Source organism: Pleurodeles waltl, chromosome 4_2 (assembly GCF_031143425.1).
Source record: "Pleurodeles waltl isolate 20211129_DDA chromosome 4_2, aPleWal1.hap1.20221129, whole genome shotgun sequence".
In the NCBI taxonomy this organism is placed as follows: Eukaryota; Metazoa; Chordata; class Amphibia; order Caudata; family Salamandridae; genus Pleurodeles; species Pleurodeles waltl.
In genome coordinates this window covers 50,150,791-50,176,634 of record NC_090443.1, presented here as the reverse complement: position 1 = coordinate 50,176,634, position 25,844 = coordinate 50,150,791, and positions in this window count along the sequence as shown.

Below are 25,844 nucleotides of genomic sequence, written 5' to 3'. Positions count from 1 at the left end.
CAAACCGCCGCGGTCAGAATGCCCTGCGGGGCACCGCCAGCCTGTTGGCGGTGCTCCCGCATCCCCGGCCCCGGCGGTCCTTGACCGCCGGGGTCGGAATGACCCCCTATGTCTACTTCAAATACCTTTTAGTCAGTTGAAGTACTGATTGATTAGATCTGCCCTTGAGTCCCCTGCTTCATCTTCTTCTGGCTCTTCATCATTTGGCAAATCTGCATTTTCACTCACAGGTACTGCTGGCTCCCCCTTATCTGGTATAAATGGTATCTGTCATCTCAGGGCAAGATTGTGGAGCATGCAGCAGTCAACTATTATCTGACATACCTTGTTGGGTGAGTAGTGGAGGACTCCTCTTGATCTATCCAAGCACCTAAATCTTCCCCAGGCATGGTTGGGTGCCTCACTGGTGTCAATAACCAACAACAGTTTGGATAGTCAGAGTCACTTGTGAACAAATTGGTAGAACAGCAAACACATATGTGTGGAACATGCAACATTGTGATAACAGGAGACACATTGCAAACACACATTTGAGTTGTAACTTACCAACCAGCCAGGCCCTCTTTGTGTGGAGCTGTGTCATCAGCAGTGAAACATTGCTGTTCCGCATGATGAAGGAATCATGGACTGAACCAGGTTACCTGGCACTGACTTATGAAATGTACTGGTCTGCCAGACACACCACTTGAACGTTTTTAGAGTGGTAATTTTTCCGGTTCATGTACACCTGTTCATTGGCACTGGGGGAAACCAAGGCAACATGTGTGCCATCTATGGCTCCAACCACATGTGGAATGTGTCCCTTAGCATAAAACTCTGCCTTCACATAGGCCAAATCCGCACATTGGGGAAAGCTCATGTAGCTGTCCAGGTTCTTCAACAATGCACACCGTACATCCCTCAAAACTAGACTGAACATGGGCTGAGACATTCCTGCGGTTAGGGCAACTGTATTCTGAAAGGACGCAGTGGTCAGGAAGCGTATCACTTACAAGACTTGAACTATGGGAGGTATGCTATAGGGATTTCGAATGGCAGGCATCAGATCTGGCTCCAATTGATCACAAAGATCCACAACAGTATGACGATTCAGCCGATATGTCTGGATACAATGTTTCTCCTCCATGGTGTGCAGGTCTACTAGTGGACGGTACACTGGTGGTTGTCGTCCTCTCCTCATGACAGGATAACTATGTGGAAAAAAGTCCACATAGTATGTGACATGCAGACATCTTGTAAAGTCAGATAAACATCTCACACATATCTGCTCTCAAGGTTCGGTTACATGCTGTGATATCTACAGTACAGCACATAGCTATGCACCTGATGACATCCTCCTTAATGCACATTCACCCAAATAACTATTGAAATACACATACAGATTCATCTGTTACTGTACATAGTTGTAAGACCAACCGATTTGACATGTCTTACACACATTGTTACACATTAGCTACATTTTCAAAGCACATAGAAACATCTGAGTAAATGTACCTTGCTATCACCACATGTCCTCCAGCAACACAGCATTTACTGCACAGATGCACACATTGACAACTAACATGAAGGCAGTACTTACAGATGTACTGCACAATATAGGGTATATTTTATGATGCAGATTATAAAACTCTTCCATACATAAATTGTGCTTAAAATTGCAGCCTCCTGAGCTACTGTACTGGATATACGGAACTGACATAAGTCCGCCGGCGGAAGTCATCATGGCGGTAGGCGGTCACAACCGCAGTGGAAATTGCCATTGGAAGACATGGCTGCCTTTGGTGGACTTGACCCAATGGCGATGTCTGCTAGCGGTGACGGTCATGTACGTGGTGGACATGACTTCCATCTTCTGCAGTATGGCTCACTTACCTGCTGTCACTGCTGCCAGTAAGACCTCCACTACCTGAGCTGCTGTGTACTGACTCTGGGAGCTATCATGCCACGTCCTGCAGGTGATAGGGCCCCACGCTTCACCCCGAAAGAGCTGGATAAGTTTGTGGAGGAGGTATGGACAGCTATTTGGTGCGCCAGAGGAACAGGTGAGTCCAATGCAATACCAATGTGTGATAAGTGTGGTGTATATGGTGTACCTGAAACCTAAAGTAGTGAAGGTGTAGATGCATGCAGATGATAATTTGTAAATGAGTGTCAGTTGAGAGGATGGGAATGTTTGCCTACTTGCTGTCACTGAAGTGCACTGTCCATTACTATTGGTATGGTGCATGTGGACATGACTTTTTAGTTTTGTTTGTGTCATCCATGCAGATCAGTGTTCCTCAGAAGAAGGGAATTTGGCGTGCCTTTACCAAGCAAGTGCAGATTCTGTGGGTCCACAGCCGGTGGAGCACCCACTTTAGGAAGCAGTGGGAGGACCTGCGACCGGAAGACCATAGAGGCCCAGCTGAGGATGTCCTCCCAACCAGGGAGGGGTGCCCGTCGGACCTTGACCTCTCTAGTGGCCCGCATCTTGGTGGTGGCCTACCCGGAGGTGGATGTGCATTTGTTGGCAGCACAGCAGCTAAAATAGGGTATGTACTGACTGAACCCATGTACTTGCCTCTGAAGGTTTAGTGTATGATGTCTTAGTATTGCAGCTGTGACAATGTGGTAATTGCTACAGATATGGAGACAACTAGGAAGGCATGGTATTACAGTTGCCAACAAACAAACGCAGATGTGGCCGTTGTATTGTGCATGGGAACATGTTCATCACCTTTGTCAACCAAATAGTATTACTGCATGTGGAGATGCACATGTTTCTGTGTCATATGTGCAACTCTACTCAGCCACACATACTTGTAACCTGCTGTGTCATTCTTCCCACCTAGTATTCCCAAATCCATTAACCCAAATGGTAAGTTGTATAGCTCTTTGGTCTCTGACCACTACTATTCCACTGGATCTACCTCTATGTGCAACAGTGGGTCTGACAGATGAGTAACAGTGCCAAGTAATCTTGTGTCCTGAAATATTTGGACACTTCATGTGAGGCTGTCATCCCAATCAGGCTTTTGGTATGGCCAACTTACTACTCTCCCTATGAGGTTTGAGGAGGTGTCCCCATTGTCATGTCAGATTCATACATTGGGAAATGTGAAGTTGGATCAGAGTGGACATCCTACATTGTGAAATTCATGGTGACAATAACACATTTTAATTTCATGACATTACATTGACATGCGTATAAATACGTTTTATCATACTGTATTTGGTGTAGAGAAGTTAAGTGGCTAGGCTTAGCCCATTTATATTGTCCATGCTACGTAGGGCAATGCCATACCTTTAATGAGTGCAACAAATGCTATTTGCTGCCTACATCATGTGTCAATTGATACTTCATGTCTGATTCAATGTTGAAAGCTCTTCTTTGGCAGACATACCTTTGCAAATCTGAGGCTGTTTGGACAGTTTTTTAATGGACTTGCTAATTTCTGCCTCACTTAATGGTGTAGCAGGTGTTCCATTTCACATACACATGTTGGTGTAATGGGATCTGTTGTCATTCAATTTGCTTGACTCTAGGTGTATGTGTCATTCATGGGTATATTAGTAATCAGCTGTGTAAATATTAGTGCTGGATTAAGGTAATAGGAATCACATGTCTGGACAGTTGTTAGTGATGTAGGTGTTTAGATGTTGTCATGTAGAGGTTTCTATACAGCATGTATGGTGGAATGCTATGGGCCCTTCATGCACATTGTTTGGTGTCCATTGTATTGTTGGTGTTACGGTGCACTCTGTGGTTGTCTGTGGATGTATCCTGTGAGAAAGTAGGCCCTTATTGCAGTACATAGAATTGTTGTCTATGTGACAGTGAGTTAGATAAGTGGGTCCACATTGTCCTAATGAATCTTTTACTAGTATTTAGATAGATGTTTCAATGGCATGCAATGTCATTTTGTGATGCACACTGTATGGGTATGCCACATGTAGTGTCTTCATCTGAGGTGCTTGCTATTGTGTAAGTTGTGTATAGAATGATAAGTTAGGCATGTGATTGGAAAGCAACATGATGTGTTGTATTTGAAATGAGATGAGTTTAGTTTAATGGAACATGACTACTGTAATGGACTGGGCAGGTGTGGAGTTGGGGGGAGGGAGGCATGATATTGTGTTGTCACTCTACTGCATTTCCTTAGATGGATTTGATGATGGACAGTGATGATCTGTACGGGGATAGTTTTTTGATGTAGCCAATCCAATTTGTGCATGATGCTTTTGAGTTACAGCTGAATGGATGGGATGGTGATGTAGTGGTCAGATGGTTGACTTATGTTGTCGGTGAGACTGTGGTCATATGGAAAGGTTGGAAGTATCTTGTTGTGACATGAGGTAGGCTCTGAATGGTTTCTAGCTGGGTCTTTATTTGACATAGATGTGTTGTTACTGTTGTGCAAGTTGTAATGTATGTGTGCGTGAAGAATGTGATGACCCTCTCTCTCTCTTTCTGTGCATAAGCAGGAGAAGGAGATGGGGTACAACCGAGTGGAGAAGCTGCTGGCCACGGGACCTGGAGTGCTGAGACTACTGACACCTTGGGACCTAGTGGCCCATAGGGCGAGGGGAGTGCCACAGGGGAGACAGGTGGACACTCCCTGACAGCGGCTGACCCATCTGGGACCACCCCAGTACCATCTCTGTCCACTAACCCCCTTACTACCACCACCCTCCGTGTAGCTCCCCACCCAGTTGGCAGTGCACACTCACCCAAGAGGGTGGGCGCCTCCATTGCCACAGGCACCTCTGCTGCAGCCCCTGTCAGCCCTGTTGTCCTCAGTGAGGAGGCTATTGATCTCCTGAAGTCCATCTCTGTGGTCAGTCGACCATCGTGAATGCCATCCAGGGACTGGCAACTCAGATGCAACAGATCAATGGGTTCCTGGAGGGCATTCGCGGGGCACTGGCTGGCCTACAGAGATCCTTTCAGGCTCTGGCCTCCACACTGATGGCAGCTAGTCATCCTTTGTCTTCTGTCCCCCTCCACCTTCCTTTTCCCAATCCCATACCCCTCTTCCTTGACCCAGCCAAAGCACAAAGACAGACATGCATGCATCCGCAACAACATCCATGGGTAGTTCAGACAAGCACAAGCACCACAAGGCACACCACCGGCATGCACACAAGCAACATACCCCTGCAAACATCAACAGTCACAACCTGTCCTGACACCCCCACTGTAGTGTCAAATGGGGTACCCGATGCCACGCTCGACACTCGTAATAAGACTCGTGACACACTTGTATTCCGTTCGTGAGGCCCAGACGTTTCACCCACACGATACACTGGCATTCACATCAGTGTGCCGCTACGGTGTCTGCCACACCCTGGGCCACACCGTTTATTTATAGCCTGACCTCACGTGACTCGGGCCGTACCACCACACCTTCACACATCAGGGGAGTCACCATGTAACAAGGGTTATCCAAACAACTATGTCTGCCCCTGGCATTCGGCCAGCAATGGGAGTGTCCTGCGACCCGTTCCGTCACTGGTCCGCGACACTACATTCCTCCAAAAATTAAAACAACTGCAAACAACAATCAACCATACAATTGGAACTTATACGTCTAGCAAATGATTGCGCAACTTCACTGAGGGAGCAGGGTTACTGCACAGATGGTATCTGGTTGATGAAGACCTCCCATGACCGGTCAAGCCTCCAGGACCACTAGTCTTGATGACACTAGGATCAGGAGTCGTAGAGACCTCAACAGGCCTCTCTGGGGATTGTTCGGATGGACCACTAGTCATGATGACACTAGGATCAGGAGTCGTAGAGACCTCAACAGGCCTCTCTGGGGATTGTTCGTTCCTCACATGGCCATCAGGGAGGGATGCACCATCATCTTCCTCAGCTGGCTCACTGGACCTTTGAATGTCACTGGGAGCATGATTTAATTTTTTGAACAGAGATACATTGCGGGTCACCACATCATTACCTCGTCGAGCAACGACTGCTGAACCATTCCGCCGCACCACAGTCCATGGATTGGTATCAAAGGTCATACGGAACTTACTCCCGCCGGAAGATTCCTTCAACAATACAGTATCACCAACTTTGATATCTGACCATTTGGCTCTGCGTCGCTTGCTTGCTCGATGATTTGTGGCTGACCTCCGTTCTTGAACTTGAGAGTTATTGATGGCCCCGGGGACCACGACCTATGGTGTGGAATTGAGTCCGATATAACTTTGCCAAACACGGCATGTCCTGGGGCCTGGTTTGTGGTGGAGTGTGGAGTCTGGCGATAGCTCTGCAGGAATGAGAATATCGCGTAGTCACTGGTTTGACCGCTTGCCTGGGCAATCCTGATAACTTTATTCAAAGTCCGCATGAACCGCTCCACTTCGCCGTTGGCCTGGGGCCATCGAGGCGTGATTCGTCCATGATGAATTCCAACATTTGCAAAGTACTCCGCTAGTTCACGGCTTTGAAATGGAGGGCCATTGTCTGTCTTTATTTCTGCCATGAGACCATGAGTGGACATCACTTTTTCAATTCGGGAAATCACAACATCAGCTGTCAGGGCATTTATGATTTCTACCTCCGGGTATTTCGAGAAGTCGTCAATCAGAACCATGGTGTGACGGCCGTCTGGGAGACTTCCGAAGTCTAGACTCGCGGACACCCAAGGTGACTCAGGACCAGGTTCAGTTTCAACAGGGGGTGGCCTGTTGGGCTCACCTGACGCTTGGCACCACTTACAGGACCTTACCATGTTTTCCACCTGGTCATCCAGGAGGGAGAACCACACTTTGGATCTCAGGCGGTTCTTTGTTTTGACTATTCCTTGATGACCATGGTGTGCTAGCTGTACTACCCTCTCGGTGAGAGAGGACGGGATGACCAGGCGACATCCTCTGAGGAGACAGCCATCAGCATCGACTGAGAGTTCATCTCTCACATTGTAAAGGCTCCCCAAGATGCGTTGACAAGGGGGAGTCAGAGTGGGCAGCTGTCTCTTCACTACATACCATTTATTGGTCTGGACCGCTCCTAGAGCCTTCTGGATGCATTCATCCTCGGCGGTAGCCTTGATGATCTCGGCCACTGACAGGGGTAATGGCCTTGATCTGTCAGACACGTATTTGACAAATTCCTCTGTCTCCTGTGCTTCCTGTAATTCGATGTGGGAGGCCTCTCTGGGATGTCTTGACAGATAATCGGCTGGATTGTCCGCCCCAGGGCGGTATTCCAACTGGCAACCATAGTCCTGAAGTTGTAGCATCCATGTCTCTATCCTTGGTGGTGGTTTTGAGGCCGTGCCAGTGAATAAAGGAATGAGAGGCTTGTGGTCGGTGGTAACTAGGAAGGGCCGACCGTAGACATAAAGGTGGAAGTGCCTGCACCCCCAGTGTACCGCTATTGCTTCTTTCTCTATCTGAGAATAGTGCTGTTTGGTCTCGGTTAGGGACCTGCTGGCGAACGCCACCAGGGACCAGTCACCCCCCTCTTGTCGTTGGCACAGCGCCCAAAGCTTTTGGTCCCGCATCCACGGCAATCTTCGTTTCTCTTCTGGGGTCAAAGTATCTGAGAGTTGTGTCGCTAGACATGGCGTCTTTGACAGCGTCAAAAGCCATTTGTTCGGTCGATTCCCACGACCACGACCCTGATGACTTGGTCAATCTCCTGAGGGGCTGGGTCAATAGTGCCAGATCCTTGATGAAACGACCGCAGTAGTTCACCATGCCTAGGAAACTCCTTACTTCAGTCACATTGGTGGGGGAGGGTGCGCTCTTAACATCTTGCACTTTTGCTGGGTCTGGGGCCACTCCCTGTGCAGAGAACACATATCCGAAAAACTGTATCTTGTCAGTTAGAAATTCGCACTTCTTGCGATGTAATGTTAGGCCCGCTTCCTGGATTTGCTGCAGTACGTTTTTGAGTCTTGAGTTGTGTTCCTCTATGGTGGGCGAATATATCAAAATGTCATCGCTGACATTGATGGTGCCAGGCAGATCGGTCAGCAGTTTGTGTATTGTGTTTTGAAATACTTCCGCTACGCTCGATATCCCGAAATTCAAGCGCTTGTATCTTCTTAACCCTACGTGGGTGGAAAACGTGGTGATATAGCGTGATTCCTTAGATAACACTAGTTGATGGTATCCAGACCGCAGGTCAAGCTTCGAGAACCAACATGACCCACTGAGTTCACTGAGGATGTCATCGATAGTGGGTGTTAAATGTCTTTCGCACTTGATGGCGGCGTTGGGGAGTCGCATATCCACACAAATGCGGACTTCGCCCGGTTGTTTAGGCTTCCTCGCAACGACAATGGGTGATACCCACGATGTAGGGCCCATCACCTTTTCTATGATGCCAGCCGGCTCCAGATTTTCTAGTTCTTTTTCGACCTGGGTTCGTAGGTGGAATGCTATGAGCCGATGGTGAAGCGCGACTGGTTGCACAGTTTTGTCAATGTGTAGCTTTACTTCTTTTCCTCTCAGACATCCAATCCCTTCAAAAACTTTTTTATATTGATCAAGTAGTTCCGTCAGCGATTCCTGATGCACGCTGAAAGCGAAGGTGACAACCCCCAATTCTTCTGCGGCTTTGCAGCCCAGTAACATTCCGTGTCCCTCTTCTGCTACATACACTTTCGCTGAGACTGTCTTTGAGTCATAGGTGATGGTGGTTTGAAACACTCCCTTTAGGGCTAGTTGTGTGTGTTGTCTGTATGCATATACTCGGATCTTGGCTTTGGTCAGCACAGGGGTCGGATTCATTCGGCCAAACTCCTCGGCCGCGAGGACATTAATCGATGCTCCTGTGTCAACAACGGCTACCAGATTGTGGGTGCCTACCTGTATTGGGCACTTTGGTAATTTCTTGGCTGACTGCGCTGTGTTTCCGACTGCGAATAGGGAGTGAATGACATGTTCCCCATCTTCATCGTCATCCATATCCAGGTTGCTGCCTTGTTCTGATTTATCTGTGGTATTGTTAATGGCGGCAGCACCGTGACAAGCCTGTCTATTAGACCGGCATACACTCACAAAATGGTTTAGCTTTCCACAGCCTGCACATTTCTTCCCTCTGGCTGGGCATTCCGATGGCCTGTGTACTGGACCGCCACAGTACCCGCACTGCCTTGTGGTCGGTTTGGGTGGGCGGTGTTTGGTTTTGTTGGCCTGGGCAGCTTCAGCGTTGACGGTTTCCTCTTTTATTGGTCTCTGTAGGGCTGCCTCCATATGAGATGCCCTGGCTTTAGATAACTTCTTCGTGCGTCCCATCATAAGTATATGTGGGAGGGACCTTCCTGATTCCTCCAGTATCCGTTCTCTAAGTTTTGCCGAAGCACAGCCTTGTATTATTTGCCCCCTTATCTCCTCCACCTCATTTTCGAATTTGCAGGTGCTGGCCAGTTCCCTTAGCCTCATGTGGAATGAGTCAATTGACTCTTCTGCATGCTGATGGGCTTGACGAAAAATGAACCGCTCATAGTCTACATTCGCCATTGGTTCAAAGTGTCTGTTTAAAGCTGCAATGAGAGTGGTATGTGGTTTGGGGGTGTCTTCCACCAGGTTCTTTTCTATTTTGTGAATGTCTTTGCCACCTAGGTGCAAAAGCATTGCACGCTTTTGGGGGCCTTCCACCTTGGTGGCCTCGAAAAACAGTAGGACCCTGTCCACCCAATCTCTCCATTTTGGGGCCTGGGCCGACGGGGCTCCTTCCACTACAAAATGTTCAACTGGTGGTATGGCTGACATGGTTGATGCAGTTGGGCGTGAGGTGGTAGAAGTGCCCCTCCGACTGGGATGATTGTCACTAGCTCTGTGGGGGTGGAAGGGCTTGACTTGATGCTGTGATGCGCAGCACAGTATTATATGGACTCAGTTTGTGTACAGGCTGGCAGCTCCTTTCCTGAGCTTCGTGCAGCCTGACTGCACGGGATCGCCCCCAGGGAGCCGGGATGGGCGTGGCCTACCTTCCGGCATTTGAAAACGGAGCTCTGCGCGCGGCGAGGTTGAGCTCCTCAGGAGCCCGCTGCGTCGGTTCTGATGCCGTCAGCTCGGCGAGTGGGAGCGACGGCGTCAAACGAACGCGCACCACTGCTGCACCACGTCCCTGTGGCTCGAGCACCACCGGGGAGACGGCCGCCAGCAGGGAACAGCACGGCAGGTAAGGAAAAAGAAAACCCTTGTCGCCAATTTTGTAGTGTCGAGTGGGGTACCCGACACCACGCTCGACACTCGTAATAAGACTCGTGACACACTTGTATTCTGTTTGTGAGGCCCAGACGTTTCAGCCACACGATACACTGGCATTCACATCAGTGTGCCGCTACTGTGTCTGCCACACCATGGGGCACACCGTTTATTTATAGCCTGACCCCACGTGACTCGGGGCCGTACCACCACACCTTCACACATCAGGGGCGTCACCATGTAACAAGGGTTATCCAAACAACTATGTCCGCCCCTGGCATTCGGCCAGCAATGGGAGTGTCCTGCGACCCGTTCCGTCACTGGTCCACAACACTACACCCCACCACCCCCAGCATCACAGACACAATACCTGACATACCTGCAGACACCCCACCAACATTCACAGATCCAGCCACTACACCTATCTTACCCACAGACAGCACGACCCTAATACATCCACCCTAGTCACCACATCAGCAGACACCACAACCACAGATACACCTAAATGCAGCACATCCAATATACCTGCAGTCACCACCCCCAACACATACTTACCCACCCACCACAGCATCTCCCAGCACCTCCACCCCCCTTCCTCCCAAGACACATAAATGTCCACACTCACCCACCCAACAGACACCCACAAGCATACCTTGCACAAACATGCACCCAAGATATCCACACCAACACCTCTTACAATCATTCCCTCTCCCTCCACACCCAAACCCATCGCTATGACTGTCCCCATGTGTCTAAGAAAGCTTTCCTTCCAGAGTTTGCCCTTTTCCCTACTCCTCTTCCAACTCGTGATACCCCTAAACATTCAGTGTCCCGCCCCAAGTCCAACCCTTCCACCTCCAAGACCTCCCCTGCCACCCTGCAAGTTCCCATGCCTCTTCCCCTGCCAAGACGTCTACCCCTCCACCTAAAAGCCAGCCCTCCCCTAAACTTAAGCTCAGGCCCAAACTCCCCTCCCAAGTCTGATCACAAAGGCCCCCCTCCAAAACCCAAACCCCCCCACACTCCCCCAGATAACCCGTGAGGTGCCTGCCTGCCCCATTGATGACCCTTCCTGCAGAGGTTACATTGCAGTCAGGAGTCAAGTCTGTGGCACACATCTGTGCACTGTGTGCATGCAGCATGTCTGCATTGTGGATTGGCCTATGGCCTTTGTTGTACATACATTGTATTATTTTACAATAATTACTTGCACCAACCAGCGGTTGGTTACCTCTTTGTCATGCATTTCTTTCCCTAGCATGGAGTTGTTCCTGGCTGACACTTATTGTCTGTATTTATGTGTGTGTGCTTGGGCTACGTGTGTTGTTTGTGCAGTATGTGTGGGTGTGTCCAGTGTTTTTGTCCGAAAGTGGTCAGGTATATGTTGTGTCATGGATATTTGTGTGTTGAACGAATTGGTTGTGTTGGTATTGTGTGTTGTAGGTGTGCTGTTGTGTTTGTTGGGGTGTTGTGTGGCTTTGTGTGCACTGGGTGAGTGAGTGTTATATGCATGAAATGTTGGACACGGAGTTCTTTGTAGGTCTTTCAGTAAGTAGTTTGATTGTGTACTTGTATGTGTGTTTTGCGTGTTGGTATTACGTTGTGAAGTGTCCCCGGTGTGTCCCTACCAAGAGATTGTAGTTGGTGAGGATGTGTTGTTTTGAGACGTGGTGTTGTGTTGTGTGGCAGTGCGTGAGTGTGGGCAGTGTGTGTGTTTGTGACATTTGTGTGTGTGTGTCATGGCTGTGGTGTGTTTGTTGGGTATATGGGAGTGTGTGTGGCTGTCTGTGAGTGTGCATGTTGTGCAGTTATGTGTGAGTGTCGCCCTCGCCCCCTTCCCAAATGTATGCTGTGTCTGTGAACAAAAATTGACAATATACAACAATGACAGGTAAGAGTGTGTACTTACAGTTGCTGTCGTCATCGCAGATTCCGTAGTCGTTGGGCGAGAAGGAGCAGCAGGAAGACGTGTATTTCAGGTTCCATGGCAGCTGCAGACAAATATAGCTTCCTGAAGTGAGTGTCTCCTTTTATACAGTTGGTTTCCATGGCGGTGCGACTGCAGCGGAAACCTTGGCGGTGTACAACCTCATAATCTGTCCGTCAGAAACATGGTCTCTGCAGGTGACTACCATCATTCATGGCAGCTTGACCACACTGGCGGTGCTCTGGCTGTGCTTTGGCTGTCTTATGTTGGGAATACCGCCATGTTTATAATATGGCAGACTGCCACCACCAAACTTGTAATGAGGCCCTCTGTCTTGCCCTGTGTCACTAGGCATCCAAACATCACTACTACATGTGGAAAGTGATTAGAGATTAGTTAGGTTCTTTAAATGACTACAAGCTGATGGTACATGAATACATACCTACAGGGCCTCCAGTCTCCAAACCCAGTCGGCCTAGCACATCGGACTCATGCGCAACAACGTCCGCTCATCAGTGTTTTAGTTGTGAGATTGACCGCTATTCATGGGACACCTTTAACATGCTCCTCCGCACAAGCTCCCATCAGTATATACGATCCTTAGGTGGGTAGCCTTTGCTGACCATCCCTCCAGCAGCAAGCATCTGTGGTAGGTAGTGCACAATTAACCAAATCAGCGCACAAACGTCCCCCTCTGTGAAATTTATGCCTCTCCTCTTCCCAGACAATGTCACAAGTCCTAAACCCAACTAATCCCTACAAACAAAAAAACACCCTAAACCCCTAACTAAACCTAACACATATATAGCCCCAAATTAGAAAACCACCCAACAACACTCAGACACCAAAAAGTACAAAACACGACAATTGGGCACAAAAACCCCACATGACCTTTTTAGATGGACAGTAGGACAAAGACTCCACATAAAACACTTCAAAGCTCTCAAAACACTCTTTAAATTCCTCACAACACCAGCACACCAAACAGCTACATACAGAAAGTGAAAGTAACATTTACGCTTCATGGTATACAGTCACACTCATTACATCGTTTCCTGGGTCTGTCAGGCAGATTTTTGTATTTTGCTGATGCTTTTCTATGCAAATAGACATTGCATGATGCACTACTCTCTCCCTAGCAATGCTAGGACCCACGCTACACCTATGTACCTACGCAGTGACCTACATGGGGCAACACAAATACCCAAGCAAAGCATTTGTTTCCCATGCAGTGGCTCATATATTTGCAAAGCCATGCACTTGCACTTATGCAGCAAGAAAAGGGCCACACAGTGGCCCTACTACAGCAACTCAGAGGGCCACACAACTCATACATTTCCTACACAGTGGTCTATATAGCACTACACAAATGGCCACACAGTAGCACTTATGCAGCAACACAAAGGGCCGCACAAAGGTCCTATTACAGCAACGCAAAGGGCCACACAACTTATTCATTTCCTACACAGTGGTCTCTATTGCCATATGCAAATGGCCGTGCAGTAGCACTTATGCAGCAACGCAAGGGGACATGCACTGGCCCTACTACAGCAACACAAAAGGCTACACAGCGGCTGTACTGCAGCAATACAAAGGGTCTTGCAGTAGCAACTATGCCTCAACGCAAATGGCCACACAGTGGCCTTACTATTGCAACGCAAAGGTCCATGCAACTCATATGTGAATGTTGTCCTATTAACCATCAAATGGAAGAACCCAATAATATGCGTTTGTGCTTTTCAGCTAAATAGTTTAGCAGTAATGTAATTTTTTTTACATATGTCGGTAAAGATACATATTGCAGATGTACATGTGACCCAGCACATTAATGCACACAAAGAGCCATATGTTTGAAACATACATGCAACACAAACAGCAAACCACCTTGCTAGCCTGTGGTGTGTGAAAGAGACGCAATGCTCCATATTCTTCCTCATATGTAACATTCCTGTCCTTTCTTTGTGCTGGTTCACTTTTGGCTACATTGTGCCAACACAGCCACCCTTCCATCATGTTGCAAGGGTGCCTACTTTGCAGGCAGGGTTTGTTTTGGGTCAGGATTTCCAGCGCATACACAATCCTTTAAGACATGTTTGTAAGTGTGCTGCTTTCAGCAGGACACTTAGAAAGCGAACACAAGATGGAGACAATGTCATATGTTACCGCCATGTACCTCTAGTGAGGAGTTGTTCAACTACTGCGCATTCTGTGGTCTAGCAATGTATGTGAATCTGGTGATACGCCAGAATCCATGGGTGGAGGTGTGACAACACCCACACTACATCCTTCGCACACCTCCTGGCTGCATAGTAACACAAGTCTGCGTTTTGTGCAGACTTTGGTTACTCTAGATTCATCAAGCCACTCAGGGCCTCACAAGGTGCCTTGGCATGGCTTGCCAAACCTCATTTAGTTTTGTCACTGCCACTGTGTCCCCTTGTGTGGAGCACGTGTGACACAACATTTAGTAAATAGGCCTCAAAGTGTTGCCATCCTTTGCGCACAAGTGTATCTATCATTCACAGGTATGCATGCAGCTTACCATTACAGGGTTCATAAGTGTTTTGTTTGTTACACGTATTATTCTAACAATGTGTGCATGTGTGTAATATTTCTCAATCCCCACACAGTTACCTCTTTGGAAGGGCTTTGTGACACAGGTGCTAAGACATTGACAAATGTGTGTGTTCACCTTTCACTACCCTTGCACACTCACACATGGTTGTATTTGGTGTATGCTTCTTAATCACTGTAAGGTTGGCATCCACCTCCAGCACCTCGTGTGGCACAAGTGGACCTCACAAAATTCACACAGACCAGGCTTTCTATGTTGAGGACTCACAGATAAGTCCTCGGCTTACATGCAGTGTCCAGATGTTACTTGTTACTGAATATAATAAATTGTGTGACACTGACATGTGTCAATGGATAGTTAAACCAATGCCTATGGCATGACACAATATGATTTCTATGAGCCATATACTGGGAAGAGGATGTGTGAAGTTTGTAATAATTTACTTAGATTTTAGCTTTCTCATCACTCAGATTAAATGTCATACCAGTGCTTGTGTCACAACATTTTAAGTTCAATGTGATTATCAGTATGCGATTGGCATAGATTATCCGTTAGTTTGTTTGCACAAAATTATATATGTATAACTCTGTACACATACATGTTTGACTTTTTTGTACTTCACTGACTATTACTGTATTTAAAAATTGCAGCTTTAGTGGCACTTTTGGTATTTTAAGTAAATGCAATGAGTACTCAATCACTGGTGTAGAATTTGCACAATACATTGCACTCATACCTTTGTGTGGGATCCATCATATGATGGCCTTCAACATGGATATATACAGATGGATACCCACACATTTACATTTCTCATTGGGTGATAGGCCTTCTCATCTAGCATCTTTGTGACAATCGCTACAGTACGCAGCTCACTGTTGCATATCACAATCTGAATGAGACATGAGTGTCATATGTTTCAAAGCCCACATGAGTACTTGTTATAGACACATGTCACTCTTTGACAAATATGTTATTTCACAGTCATTTTGTATTGTGAAGTTAAATGATGGAAATGATACTTTTTAAAGTGTATGTTATAGTGTTGACAGCTTAACAGTCATAGTGATGGGATTATAGTTTATGTTCAATAATAGTTTTTCACATTTAAACATTGAGAGTCATGTATTTATGTTGGCTCTTATATGTGGCCATTTCAATCAGTGTTTGTTGATAGTGGATCTGATGTCACACATCTTTTTGATGATTGTCACAGTGATTAGGTCAACATTATTTTTAACATATTCAAATAATAGAAATGTGAAGATATTTTCATGTGTGAAAATTGATTTATTTTTACAAATCATAGATGAATGACAAATGATTTGACAAATATTGAGAAACAAAATTGCAACTATTTGGTCACATCTCACACGACCTAACATTGTGTGCTCAATATCTACTTCAGATTCACCGTCCTCTTCATGATCAGGTGGGATTGCACAGTCTTAGTCGCACGGGACATTTGTTTTCAGAAATACGATGTGCAATATTGTGCAGACTAAAATTATCTTGCACACCATAGGAGGTGAGTACAGAAGTCTACCTCCTAATTTATCAAGCAACTGAAAACTGGACTTTAGGATCCCAAACATGCACTCCACAACATTTCTAGTTTTGCTCAGAGCAGAAATATATTTTTTCTGGTCATCGATCCGAGGATTTTGATATAGGGTCATGATGCATGCCTGCAGACATTATTCTTGGTCACCTGAAATGAGAAAAAAGCACCATGCAATTAACTGATATATTTTTACTTCTACATAACTAGCTATGTGTATTATGTATGTAGGCAAAACCCTACACATTTCATTTAAATTTAAACGGAAACGTCTTAGGTATTGTTGACATTGCTGTACACATGAATGATCAACATATATGGGTCACTGCACATATTATACGGAGTGTAAGACATACCTCACATGAACATGCTAATTTGATATTTATATTACAAACCACAGAGGGCGACCCCAACAAAAAAAAACGAGAGGGACTGGGTAAGATATAATTACAAAATTACATTGTCCACTCGGGAAACAAATTAAACAACACATACACCCATATAACTCACATGCAACATAGATATATATTCATTTAGAAAACATCCTTTATTCTATATACAAAAATATACATATATTCTCTATTCTTACAAAAATTTAATGGAATCCCCTACCAAATCACCAAAAAAGAAGGACATAAAGAAGTGCAAAAAGATCAAGTGTTCGTGATAAGAAGAATAGAAGAAGAGCATAAATCTCACACTTATCAACTAAAAAAACAAAAACTTAAACAGACTGCCTGTTGGTTAATCCTTTTCTGCATTGAATCATTCTATGATTTCAAAAGTATCAAATCCCCACTACAGTCCTTCAATTCTATGTACGGAAAAAGAACACATCCAGGCTCAACCACCCATTGTCACTCTGGACCTGGAGTGGTACTCCATAGTATAACATTAACAAGTCCAAAGTTCTGATGGTGTTGTGCTGAGTGGCAAATTTGCAAGGGACAGCAATCAGGTACCCAGAGTAAGTGTCCACTAAGGTGCAGGCATATTGACACCCGCGACTAATCAGTAGTGGTCTAATGTAGTCAATTTGCCATATCTGTCCTGGTAATTTTCCTCTCCCCAATTGACCTTTGACTGTTTGCGGGACAGAGCTCTGTTGTGCGTGCTGACAAATAGGACATTGCAAAATCACAGTTTTTATCAAATCTAGGGGAATGTGCATCCCTCTAATCTCTGCCCACCTGTAAGTGGCTTTTTCTCCCAGGTGTCCACATTTTTGGTGCACCCAATTAGCCATCCCAACCAAGTCAGAATCCTGTGTTGCCACTTTGGCCTCTGAAATTTTGGATTTATCGTCTGCAAGGGAATTGAATCAGAGTTCTAGTGAGTCAATGGGATAATGAGCATCTACATGATACTCAGTAACTGTACTTTGTTCTAGCATTTCCCAAATTTCTTGCCACAACTCTTTGCCCTACACCTCCTTTGAGTGGATAAACCAGTTATGTGCATGCCATGTGGGAAGCCAAGTGGCTAACCCATTGGCAGTGGACCAAGAATCAGTGTAAATATGACAAGTTCCAGGCAGCCCTTGCTTTAGAACCTGATACGCAGCATACAACTCTGCATATTGGCTACTTTTCCCTTCTCTTGTAGTGGTCAACAACGTTTTGGTGACGGGATTATATGACACTGCTTTCCAATGTCTTCTGGTACCCACGTATTTGGATGAACCATCAGTAAACCATGCATGCTTCCTATACTCATGGGACAAGGATTCAAATGGCGTACCCCATTTCTCTGGTGACTCTTTTACCTGTGGTACCACCTGCACCCTCTCCTCATCCTGTACAGGGGCTTGTGACACCTGTTCATGTAGGGCTGCAGTGCCTTCCGGTCCTACTCATGCCCTGTCTTGAATGTACCATTTCCAGCGTATAATACTAGCTTCTGGTGCATGTCCTATACAGTGAGATTTAGGTGAACTCATCACCCTCTGCATGATTGGTATTTCAGGTCTCAGAATTACATTATGACCTAGTGTTATTTGCTCAGTATCCACTACAGCCCAATAACAGGCCAAAAGCTGATTTTCAAAAGGAGTATAGTGCTCCCCAGAGTCAGGTAGTTTCCTAGTCCAGAACCCCAGGGCCATCCTCGTCCTTCCTTGTTTTTGCCACATACTCCAATTTGCATACTGTCCCTGAACAGTTACATGTAACTCAATATCTCCCTCCTGCACTGGCCACAAGTCTAAAGCCTGTTGAATTGCTTCTTTTGCCAAATCAAAAGCACACTGCTGCTCTTCACCCCATTCAAACCCATGTTTCTTTCTTCTCACTTTGTACAGAGGGGCCAAAATCTGATTCAAATGAGGGATGTGCTGTCTCCAAAAACCAAACAATCCAATAAATCTCTGTGTCTCCTGCTTAGTGTGGGGAGTGGCAAACTCGAGAATCTTTTGCTTTACTTGCGGCAACACCTCTCTGTGTCCCTGATTCCACTGAGTCCCTAGAAACTTCACATCTTGAGATGGTCCTTGTGTCTTATCTGTGTTAATCATCCACTCCTTACTCTGCAAGAGATCCATCACCCGCTCCATTTGAGTCTGCACCTGTTCTTCTGTCTCTCCCTGAATCATCACATCATCAGTGTGATGGGTCAATTGGACACCTGGAATGACAGATACTTCATTCAGGTACTCTGCCACCAGCCTATGACAGATGGTGGGGCTATGTAAATACCTTTGTGGCTAAGATAGCATGCAGAACTGTCTACCGCTGTGTGAAAATGAGAATTGTTCCCGATATTCTGGCACCATGGGTATAGAGCAGAACGCATGGGCAATATCAATGGTGGCATACCATGTCCCTTTGTGTTTCCGTATTCGTTCAATCAATGTGATGGTGTCTGGGACTGAGGCTGTCAAAGGGGGTGTATATTTATTCAGCTTGTGGTAATCAATTGTCATTCTGTACCGCCTGTCAGGTTGTTTAACCAGCTAGAGGGGATTGTTCCATTCAGTAGTAGTTGGAGCTATCACACCAGCCTCAACCATGTCTTTTATGGTTTCACTCATTTCATCATGCCTTCCAGGAATGCAGTACTGTTTCAAACAAATTACTTTGGTAGCTGGGGACATCTTCTCTGGGGGAATTTTTAAATGACCCACTCTCATGGCTGCCACTGAAATGTATCTTTTTGTTTCAAATTGATAACAACCATCATCCAGATACAAAGTCATTCCTTTCAAAATGTAAATTCCCAGTATGTACTCTAAAAGAGGCACAAACAACAAAGTATATTCTCTTTTTGGTGTTCTCCCTATTTTCATTTATACTGTAGTTTGCACAACAGGGGTCTGCCTTCCTCCAGCCGTGTGATGGTGTAATGCGGTTCGTTAAACTTCCTAGGGTTTCCATAAATCAAAGAGGCCTCTGCCCCGGTGTCAAACTTTTTGTACATTTTTATGTTTCCAATGTATTTCTAAATCAACATGAGGTCTGTTATCTCAATGAGCCCAAGTTTGTACCGGAGCTAGGCCAGTTTTCTAATCTGATTTAAACCTGTCAACGTTTGCCCAAGAGAGGTCTGGATATATACTTTCATATTTGAGAGCAGGCTCACCTCTGTCCCTGTTCTCAAAAGTTAACCAGTCACTGTCCAGGTTTTCCTCTCTCTCTCGTGAGGAAATATTTCTCTCCCTTTCTTTTCCTTCCTCCCGTAATGGTGGCTGGCTCTGCGTTCCACGTTTATTATCTTGCTTGTTTACCTTTCTGCTGCCTTCCTTACGATCCAAACCCCTTTTACGGTACATCTCCCACAAGCTTTTGGTATCTATCCCATCAATCTGTTCTTTGCTGATACCATCTTTTAATAATACCATAAACATGTCTCTCCTGGACAATCTGTTGTTATCTGTGTGACCCTCAGATCTTGAAGATCTCTCAGGTTTATCCCAAATAACTAATTCACCTAAATCTCTAACCGCCTCTAGTACATCTTTCAAAGCCTGCCCTGTCTGATTAATTAATAGAGTTATAATTACTTGCTTATAGGCAGGTGGAGCAAGGCAAATTATTTTGTTTCTTATTGGTACAGTAAGCAGTCAGTCCAACAATTGGTGTGCATTACCAAAGAGAATGGCAGATTTAATTGCCTCCTCTTTAATTCTCTGCATTGCATCTCGTAAGGTATACCAGGGTTTCTCATTGGGAGGCCACTCTGAATTGGTGGGATATTTCAAATTACATCCATCAACAACTATTTGTAACAAAGTGGTCTGGTGTTGTTCTTGAAAACCCATGAACTGTTCCTGTATTACTGGGTCAGAACTTAAACTACAGAACTTGTGAGAGTCCCCTATATCCAACATCACCCCAGAAGCACCGGTTTCAAACAGAGTCATGACCCAAGCAAGTAGGGACTCCCCTGTTCTCTGTTTAAATCGATCCTTAATGTCATTTATTTCTTGCCGAGTGTAATCTTCTAGAGCATGTAGTTCAACTCCTGACGGATCTTGTGATGTGTGCTGCAATTTTCAGCTAAATATTGGCTGTGCCACACTGCCTGTCCAAATGTTAGTATACCAAGACAAATCTGGGCACCAGTCCAAGCCAGCATTAGCAATGACTAAATGAACCTTTTTCTGATTTATCCTTCCTCTACATTTAAAATATTTGTTTTGAACTAATTTGATTGAGGCACGTTCTGTGATGTTTGATACGTGTCTGCCTTATCTTGCAATAATTTATTCTGACAAGACAACATGGTTGCAGTATTTTTTGACTCAACAAGTTGCTTTTCTAATTGTTGATTTTCCCTCTCTGTTTACATTTTTCATGCATTTTTCTGTAGGCAGACAAATGTATCCACCCCGTCTGCCAAAAACTAAAAGATCATTCCCCTCAACAGGTACTTTTCTTAAACAAGACAAAAGATCTGGTGGTTCTGCTTCATTTAAACATTCATCCCAACTCTCCGATAAACCAGCCAAATGTGAAAATTCATTAGCTGCCTACATGGTTGTCTCCTATCTACTCCCAAGTGCAATATGATGACTTCCATGGCGTAATTGAGCTTGCCAAAGTATACTGTAATTCCTTTATAACACTGCTGCTACGTCATTTCATACACCTGGGTTGCCAATGAGCAGCAATCTGACCCATTTCTATTGTTGTGTTACACTATGCCACAATGTGTGATGCAGTTATATGATGATAAATACCACTATGTTGCGTTTGCATTGGAAGTTACACAGGAATCCCTACATTACATAACTTATTTTCTGAGTGACGCAGCCAGATTCAGCACAGCAGCTGCACCATGCAATTGTCAGAAAATTATGCATTTGGGTTCTTGCGCCCCTTTTATAAATTGACTCACTGCTTGACACACAATGTGACACGAGGTCTTGATAAATATGCCTCACAGAGTGAAATCCAACCTAAGGTTAAAAAACCCCTATTTTCAGGGGATAAACGTACGCCTGTTCCCACTCTTTGAATCCATCCCACAAGAGTGTTCAGCCTGGGAGTTCGGTAGAACACTAGCAGGAAGCAGCAGCGGTTATTTTGGATCTGCTCAGTGACCGTCCATCTCTTCTAGGGCAGTCTGTTTAACCTGTCATAGGACCACACGGCCATGCTTTGAGCCTGGGGCTGAGGCATTATTTATTAGTGCTGCTTTATCTTTGTGCACACTTTGGAAGGAGCTTCAAGTGACAGAATATGTATCTCAAACACCTTTGTGACAGGCGACCTACAGCCCAGCAAAGCTGCCAGAAATTGTGAAGTAGCTCAAAAAGACGGGCAGATGGACCGGGTGAATTAAGAGACCTAAAATCAAGGAGAAGTTAAAGATGAAGCCACAAGAGCTGCTAGAATGTCACGTAAATTGCAGTCCCTCTCTTTTATCATCCATTTTTTCATGAATGTTCCTCCTCCACAGCCATAACTGCACTCTTTGCTGCTGTTCGGTGTTGCAGTGTCTATGTTTGAACCACTATACGTAGCCATATAGCTCTGTCCCTCAAAATCAGCAGCCATCTTTGCAGAATTAAGAGAAAGGCAAAGGGTTAGATGAGTGAGATGGGAGGAGGAACTTTGCACTCGGATCTGAACCTCCGTATTGGGATGAAACGCACACCAGGACAGTGTGAGAAACCTGAACTGTGGCAGACTTCTGCCTCAAGTACCTTTAATGTGTCAGCTTTCACTAGATCCACACCCTTAATTAGCCAAGTGTCTAAATGTAAAACACTTTACAATGTACACTACAACACTACAAAATAATAACTTACATAGAAACTAGAACACTGCGCGCAAACACAATCCTACGCTACAGAGGGTAAAGGAGAAGCCCTTATTGTGGAATTTCCTGATGTAAAAAATATTATTTATTAATATATGCATATATATATATATATATATATATATATATATATATATATAAATTTATTTATGGTCATACCAACAGTGATTTAAATGGAAAAGTTCAGGTACCTTCTATCCAAGAGCATCAGTTTGCTGAGATGCCCTGGCACTCTCCCATTACAATTAATGTATCTCTGCTGGGAGTTCTGGTGCTCTCCTTGATAAATTGCATATCCCCAGTACCCACAGTACTTGCCCTTTTAAAGAGCTGTATAACATGCAAAAACGCCTTTGAGCTAATTTAAAGTCCTGAAATCTGGAGCGTAGCTTCAGGGAGGGGTGTTTGGAGTGTTACACACATCTAATAAATGTATGTTTTGGTAAACAGACAAAAACACCCACACACTCTCTACCAATGTCTGTTTTAAAAGTCTTATTAAAATGTTGGTTAGTTTGCAAAATATCTTGTTTTCCCTCAACGACTACCCCTACCAATCTTCATTCCTCTCCCTTTCCACTTGCCTCCTATTAAAAGTGATATCACATAGTAAGTACATAAGTCTTCTGTATTTAGTGTACCTGTTCCCATCAGCTACAAGCTAGTGGTGGTGATGGAAATTGTTGCAATATCTCACGGTAACAGTCTTACTTTGTCATTTGCCATTTCCCTCATGCAAATCAAGATATCAACTGTAGATTTTTATCACAACCCTCCACTGTTAAACATGGGGCATATTTACAAAGAAGTGGTGCAACACAGCACCGCAACCAATGTTGCTGCACTGCTTTGATTCACCGGGAGAGAGCTGAACTGCACTATATAGGCAAAGAAATGGTGCAGTTCTGCTCTGTCCATGCGTTGGTGCAGTCTGGGCAGCCTAGTGCCAATTCAGGCACCCATGCACCATAGTGCAAGGATGTCTGCGTTGTGGTCAGGATAATTTTTCTGAAATGTGTGCAGAAGTCCCTTCCTGCACAAAAACTATCCTTTGAGGCTATTTCCTCTTTGTATGTGGACTGCAGAATGCAGAATCCTAGGATGCTTGTTTCCGGTCCAGGGAGGACCTGGCCTGGCAGTTTGGGCTGGACAGTTCCCATGGGGATCAGGGTCAAGACTGATTTGCATACGGCTGGGTCCAACCTGGGGTGGCATGTTGAGCAGAAGAACGATGGATTAAAGCCAGATCTGTGACTGGGGGTGAGTGTTTGAAAAGTTTCAGCACTCTGTCCATCATCCTTTTGTGTTGCTAGAGTGGTGTACAGTGCATTGTTGCAGAGTGGCATAGATTAGAGTTGTGTGGACAAGATTGGTGTTGACTAGCCTGGAGTGGTGTAGCGTGCAGAGTCGCAGAGCGCAGTGGTGTAGAGAGGCGTAAAGTGCATTGGCATAGAGTAGAGAGGTACAGAGTAGAGTAGAGAGGCATAGTATGAAGTAGCATAGAGTGCAGCGACGTGGAGTGGAGAAGAGTGCAGTGTCCCACAGTACCATGGAGTGGTGTAAAGTGGAGTGATGCAGAGTAGGGACAGTGGTTTGAAGCCGTGGAGAGCAGAGTGGATTGGAGTATGCATGGTGTGGTAAGACACTGCCATTACAAACAACACATTTATTTATTGAAATGACCATTACATTGCTCAGACATACAGTTTTTCAAATAAAACTATACAGTGCACAGATGATGATCTGTGGAAATTGCATCACCTAATGCAATGATTTGGTTTAATCATATAAAGGTATTTGTTTCCAGCACAGTTCAGAATTAACAAAAATGTGCTTCATTTGTACTCCTAATTTTGATATATTCTGAAGTTTATTATACTTTGTTTTTTATACTCTCACTTTGAAGTCAGACAAAGAAAAGTAACCACTAAGGGCTACATGTACGTAGCATTTTGCACATCGCAAACAGCGAATCGGGCCGTTTGTGATGTGCAAAATGCACTTTGGTATGTTCAAACCCATTTTTGTGATTTGGTAAACTATTTACCAAATCGCAAAAAGGGATTGCTAGTCGCAATTAGGAAGTGGTGTTCCCTTCCTAATTGCGAGTCACAGTCCCATGTATGATTGTTTTGTGACCAGTGTCACACTGGTGCTAACCCATTCGCAAACGGGAAGGGGTCCCCATGGGACCCTTCCCCCTTTGTGAATGGCAGTAAAAAAAAAAATCAGAGCAAGTAGTGGGCCTATGGACCACTGCCTGCTCTGAAAAAATGAAACAGAAACATTTAATTTTTTGTTTTTGAAATGCATCTCGTTTTCCTTTAAAGAAAACGGGCTGCATTAAAAAAAACAAAAAACCTGCTTTACTTAAAAGCAGTCACAGACATGGTGGTCTGCTGTCTCCAGCAGGCCACTATCCCTGTGAAGGCGGCCATTTCCAAGGGGGTCGCAAATTGCGACCTACCGTATGAATATTCATGAGGTAGGGCATTTGCGACCCCCTTGCGAATCGCAAACAGTGTCATTGACACTGTTCAACATAAGGTTTTGCGACTCGCAAATTGCAAGTCGCAAATCAATTCTTTCGTACATTTAGCCCTAAGTTCCCGCCGAAGACAGAGCCTGACATTTGACCTTGTTCATTGAATGCACAGCAAATGTGATGAGATAAGAACAAGATTTACAGGCCTGTTTACAGAAAGGGAGTACTCAGAAGGATACTGTAAATAAGGTTTGGGCAAGGGAAGGGATGAACTCATGCTGCACATCCTAAAACAAATAAAGCCAGCAAATTGAAAGCAATGAAATGTGAGTTGCAAACCACAAAACCAATGGCAAGCAACGGGCGGAATGCATTCCCAAGGAAGCTCTATAAATGTACTTAAAGTGACACCCGTGGGATGTTTGTGGAGAAAGTCCAGTATTTTAGTCCAGTCCGTATCTTGCAGAGGTTTGACCACATCAATCACCCAGGTAGTATGACGAGAAGACCTGGAGTGGTCTCCATGTAGCAGGAAAGGTCTGTAGACCCATTCTATCAGTTTGCCACCAGTCCCTATGGTGTAGAGCTTCTGGCACACCTCATGTAGGGTTAGTGCTGGGTGGCAGACATGAAATAGGGCATTTAATGATTGCTTAAGGTGGTTGGAAGTAAGGAGTTGACCGGGGTGAAGATGGTAGCCTTCCACAAGGGTTTGGAAATTTAGTAATTCGCCGTCCAGAAACAAATCCTCCAATTTTAAGACACCTGCAGCATGCCACTGATGGAGCTGCTCTGAGCACGGCTGTCCTGTGAGAGTGGGAAGGCTTAGCAAAGGCACTGCAGGAGCACAGGGTTTCTTTGTATCAGTGAGTTTACAGGTTCTAGC